The sequence below is a fragment of the Delphinapterus leucas genome, chromosome 17 (genome assembly GCF_059928025.1).
Source record: "Delphinapterus leucas isolate spDelLeu-1000000601 "Yukka" chromosome 17, BTC_Dleu_Yukka2, whole genome shotgun sequence".
NCBI lineage: Eukaryota > Metazoa > Chordata > Mammalia > Artiodactyla > Monodontidae > Delphinapterus > Delphinapterus leucas.
This window is the reverse complement of record NC_143145.1, coordinates 50,176,964-50,183,050: the sequence shown is the minus strand read 5'-3', so window position 1 is coordinate 50,183,050 and position 6,087 is coordinate 50,176,964.

Below are 6,087 nucleotides of genomic sequence, written 5' to 3'. Positions count from 1 at the left end.
GTTAGCTGACAAGCTCAAAGTTTTTTTTCTTCTAATTCAAAGTTGTTTTTATTTTGTGAGATGAGATTGAAGTGGTAAGGAGAGGCTGTTGACTATCATCATAAAAAGTTTAGAAATTTATTCCAGGTACAATGGAAAGCCATTAAAGTGAGTTTTTCAGGGAAATAACATGATTAAATTTAAGTTTAGGAGATATCACTCACTGCTATGTATAAACTTGATTGGAGAAGGGCAAGAGTAGAATTTCCAGACCAATCCTGGAGATCGAAAAATCAGATAGAATTAAGGTTTATTTCAGAAGTAGAATGAATCATCACCTAAATGTAAACATGGAAGAAAATCTTCATGATCTTGGGTTAAGCAAAGAGCTCTTATATATGACATCAGAAACAAGACCTATTAAAAAAATTCTTTGATAATTGAACTTCAAAAAAATTGAAAAATTTTACACTTCAGAAGATGCTATAGAAAATGAAAAGACAAGCTGTAGACTGGGAATCTTCTTTCCAACTAAAAAAAAAAACCAAATATATTTTCCATTCAAAACTTACGTCTAGTGCTCATCAGCATTGTATTTAAAAAAAATCAAAAGTTGCTATAATGATGGATTAACATCTTATCTCTTATCTCCCAGAACCATGTAATAGGGTGTGTGTGTGTGTGTGTGTGTGTGTATGTATATATATGTATGTATGTATTGGCTTGGCCAAAAAGTTTGTTTGGCTTCTTCTATAAGATCTTACAAAAACCTGTACGAACTTTTTGGCCATCCCAATACATATCTCCTTTGTCCCCAGTGCCACTTCCAAACTATAATTTCTTCTCCATTCCCTAAAGACTCTAGCTCTTCTGAAGATCATGCCATTAGGCAGTACTTCTCTACAAACTTCCTGGTTTTTCCCTATTGTTCATTGCAGAACAATGGCTTTTGGCTTACTTCCTTCTACATCCTGCATTGATCAGTGCTGCTGAATATTTGAGAGGAGTGCTCTGCGGATCTCTGGAGTTCTCTGTCTGTGTACTTCTCCTCTTTGGTGCTCTGTCCTATAAACTCTATCTGCCTCCGTCTACCCTAACTCCCAGCCCCGTCTCTTCAACTCTGAGCTTCCTCTGGGCCCCGCCTTACTTCCCTACCCTGTAGTATAGCTGGAAACTCTCCCAAGGCAGTAAGCTTGGGTAGTCAGGCTGTCATAAGGCTGACCTCAGTTGTTTCCTATCACTTAGAGATCACTGTCCTTTGTTGCCTGATATCTAGTGTCTTGAAAACCACTGTTTCATGCATTTTGTCTGGCTAATGGTTGTTTAAGGCAGGAGGGTGAATTGGTCCTTGTTTCTTCATCTTGGCCAGAAATGGAATTCATTGGTTTCTCTTTAAATTAATGGCTAAAACTAGGCACTAAACTCCACTTAGCAATTCTGTTATGTTTCTCAAATACATCTACTATTCCATTCTCATATATCACCTGTTCTTAAGTTGTGGTGCAGGGACCTCTGGAGGTGGGGTTGGTTCCTGAGACTTTTATAAGTGGTTCACAAAATCAAAACTTTTCAAAATAATAAATACTAAGGTATTATTTTCCCTTTTTACTCTCATCCTCTGGAAAAATCTTTCCAGAGACTAAATTATGATGATATCATTGCTCCAACGGATAATGGAATGTGTTTTCATATACTCTGATGTGTTAAAATTTTCTGTTTTAATCTAATGTAGTAAATATCAATAGATATGACCAACATATACAGAAGCTCTTAATAATTTTGAAGAGTTCTGAGACCCAAAAGTTTGCGAATTACAGACTTAGATGATCATCTTGTACTACTGTAGGAGATGCGTAAGTCCCATACTTCATGTTTCCAAAGTGAAGATGAAATTCCATTTCAATCCCTAAGAAGGAAAGCATGGGAGGAACATTTCTAGTCCTATCTGCCCCTCAGCACTCCTCCTCCTCATTTGTTAGTTTTAGAGAAAAAGCAAGCGTACTTATCTAGTCCCTTCTCAGTTTTCTCCTCCTTTTAGAAGTAAGCTTGTCTAAAGGATGCACACATTTTGTGCTTCCCCATATGGAAGCAGGTGAGGCCTGTAGCTGAGTGAGTAAAACTGTCAACTGAAGGGACAAAGTGTTACTAAGCCCATATGCTACAGATCTAAAAAGGGACATATTCCAGTTAGCTTTATCAGTAATAAAGGTGATGTTTTGATCATCATCTATCATTATTGTGTGGCTTTTCTTAATAGATTCTGAACTTAGAAAGACAAGACAGGGGTAATGCATATTGTACCTTATCTTCCCTTCTTAAACCTCCTACACCCTATGTTCTGTATTTCTTTTGAGCATTGAGAAAGTAGAAACCATGAGAGAGAACTCCCTCATAGTTCCACTACCAGATCTGTAAACTTAGTTGTACTTGACCTGTCTTTCCTGCTTTATCTCTTTTACAGTGGGAAAAAAGTGTCCTTATACAATTGTAAACAGTATTACTTGTGCTCTGGATGCCATTCCCTTACTCTCTCCAGCATTCTGTTGTTTATATTCTCTCTCTGCTCTTGCATTGCCAATCTCTGCCTGTCTACTGGATCGTTCATCTGTCATACAGATCTATGCTATTATTGTATCCTATCTTTATCTAGGAAAAAAATTCTTGACCCCATATCATCCTTCAGCTACCACCTCATTTTTCTACTCCCATTTAGATCTAAACACCGTGTAGGAATTGTCCATACTTATTGTCTCTACTTCTTCACCTCTAATTCAATTTTTAACAAACTTACATCAGTCTTCTGTTTTCATATCTCCACTAAAGCTGCATTTGTTCAAGTTACCAAGGATGGCAATTTTGGAAAATACTGCTTGTCTTACTTGGCCTCTCAGCAGATTAGATATGGCTGACTCTTCCCTCCTTGAAACTTTCCCTCTGATAGCTTCCAAGACACAAGAGACCATACTCCCTATTATCCTCTCTTCCTCTATCTCTTTTTTTCTTCCTCTGCTCAATTTCTAACTGTTGGAATGCCTCAGAGCTCTAATATGGGTCCTTTACTGTTTGCCATCTGTACTTTCCCCCTAGATGATCCAGACCAGATCATGGCTTTTATACCATCTATATGTTAGTGATGCTCAGTTTTATACCTAGAGCCCTGGCCTCTCCCTTAAGCAACAGGTCCATATATTATTGTAGTAATAGTGGTAATTATGATTGTTTCTACTCATTGGCTATTATGAATCATGCTGCTGTGACTGTTCATGTGCAAGTCTGTGTGTGAACATATATGTTTTCATTTCTCTCAGGTAACTACCTGAGTGGAATTGCTTGGTTGTATGGTTGTATGGGGACTAGTGCCTGTGTTCTGGGGGATGAGGCTGGATCTTGTCTTTCTGGTGGGCAGGTCCACGTCTGGTGGTGTGTTTTGGGGTGTCTGTGGACTCATTATTATTTGAGGCAGCCTTTGTGCTAATGGGTGGGGTTGTGTTCCTGTCTTGCTAGTTGTTTGGCATAGAATGTCCAGCACTGTAGCTTGGTAGTCGTTGAGTGAAGCTGGGTGCTGGTGTTCAGATGGCGATCTCTGGGAGATTTTTGCCAATTGATATTATGTGGAGCTGGGAGGTCTCTTGTGGACCAGTGTCCTGAAGTTGGATTTCCCACCTCAGAGGCACAGCACTGCCTCCTGGCTGCAGCACCAAGAGCCTTTCATCAACACGGCTCACAAGAAAAGGGAGAAAAATTAGAAGGAAAGAATTAGTAGCAGTACAAAGAAAGGAGGGAGGGAGGGAGGGAGGAAGGAAGGAAGAAAAAAGGAAAGAAGATAAAGTAAAATGAAATAAAATAAGATAAAATATAATAAAGTTCTTAAAATAAAAAAAATAATTATTAAGAGAGAAAAAAACGGACAGATAGAACCCTAGGACAAATGGTGGAAGCAAAGCTATACAGACAAAATCTCACACAGAAGCATACACATACAAACTCACAAAAAGAGGAAAAGTGGAAAAAATCATAAATCATGCTCTCAAAGTCCACCTCCTGAATTTGGGATGATTGGTTGTCTAAAGGAGGGAAGGAAGGAAACAAAGAATGAAGATAAGTAAAATAAAATAAGGTTATTAAAATAAAAAGTAATTATTAAGAAACAAATTTTAAAAAAAAACAGACGGATAGAACCCTAGGACAAATGGTGGGAGCAAAGCTATACAGGCAAAATCTCACAGAGAAGCATACACATACACACTCAGAAAAAGAGGTAAAGGGGAAAAAATGATAAATCTTGCTCTCAAAGTCCACCTCCTCAATTTGGGATGATTCGTTGTCTATTCTTGTATTCCACAGATGCAGGGTACATCAAGTTGATTGTGGAGCTTTAATCCGCTGCTTCTGAGGCTGCTGGGAGAGATATCCCTTTCTCTTCTTTGTTCTCACAGCTCCCAGGGGCTCAGGTTTGGGTTTGGCCCCGCCTCTATGTGTAGGTCGCTGGAGGGCGTCTGTTCTTCACTCAGACAGGACGGGGTTAAAGGAGGCGCTGATTCGGGGGCTCTGGCTCTCTCAGGCCGGGGGGAGGGAGGGGCACGGCGTGCGGGGCGAGCCTGCGGCGCCACAGGCCGATGTGACATTGCACCAGCCTGAGGCACGCCGTGCGTTCTGGGAAGTTGTCCCTGGATCCCGGGAACCTGGCAGTGGCAGACTGCACAGGCTCCCCGGAAGCGGGGTGTGGATAGTGACCTGTGCTCACACACAGGCTTCTTGGTGGCGGCAGCAACAGCCTTAGCATCTCATGCCCATCTCTGTGTTCCGCGCTTTCATCCGCGGCTCGCGCCCGTCTCTGGAGCTCCTTTAAGCAGCACTCTTAATCCCCTCTCCTCGCGCAGTAGGAAACAAAGAGGGAAGAAAAAGTCTCTTGCCTCTTCGGCAGCTCCAGACTTTTCCCCAGACTCCCTCCAGGCCAGCCGTGGCGCACTAAATCCCTGCAGGCTGTGTTCACGCAGCCAAACCCAGTCCTCCTCCTGCGCTCCGACCAAAGCCCGAGCCTCAGCCCCCAGCCCCACCCGCCCCGGTGGGGGAGAAGACAAACCTCTCGGGCTGGTGAGTGCCAGTTGGCACCGATCTTCTGTGCGGGAATCTCTCCGCTTTGCCCCCCGCACCCCTGTGGCTGTGCTCTCCTCCGCGGCTCCGAAGGTTCCCCCTCCGCCACCCGCAGTCTCTGCCCGCGAAGGGGCTTCCTAGTGTGTAGAAACCTTTCCTCCTTCACAGCTCCCTCCCACTGGTGCAGGTCCCGTCCCTGTCCTTTTGTCTCTGTTTATTCTTTTTTCTTGTGCCCTACCCAGGTACGTGGGGGGGTTTCTTGCCTTTTGGGAGGTCTGAGGCCTTCTGCCAGCGTTCAGTAGGTGTTCTGTAGGAGTTGTTCCACGTGTAGATGTATTTCTGGTGTATCTGGGGAGGAAGGTGATCTCCCCGTCTTACCATTCCACCATATTTCCGGAAGCCCTTTGGCAACTTTTAAAAGTGAAAAAGACAACTGCGGTTGAACAGAAAAGGAAAAAATGGGACTTCCCTGTTGGCGCAGTGGTTGAGAGTCCGCCTGCCGAGGCAAGGGACACGGGTTTGTGCCCCTGTCCGGGAGGATCCCACATTCCGCGGAGCGGATGGGCCCATGAGCCATGGCTGCTGAGCCTGTGTGTCCGGAGCTTGTGCCCCGCAACGGGAGAGGCCACAGTGGTGAGAGGCCTGTGTTCCGAAAAAAAAAAAAGGAAAAAATGGCTACATACTTTAAAAAACAAAATACACAACAAAGCAAAACACACTTTGATATCAAAAATCAATTGTTCGATTTAAAAATCTCAGTGTGGGAAGATGGCGGAAGAGTAAGACGCTGAGATCACCTTCCTCCACACAGATACATCAGAAATACATCTACATGTGGAACTGCTCCTATAGAACACCTACAGAATGCTGGCAGAAGACCTCAGACCTCACAGAAGGCAAGAAACTCCCCACGTACCTGGGTAGGGCAAAAGAAAAAAGAATAAACAGAAAAGAATAGGAATGGGACTGGCAGCAGTAGGATGGAGCCGTGAAGGAGGAAAGGTTTCCACACAC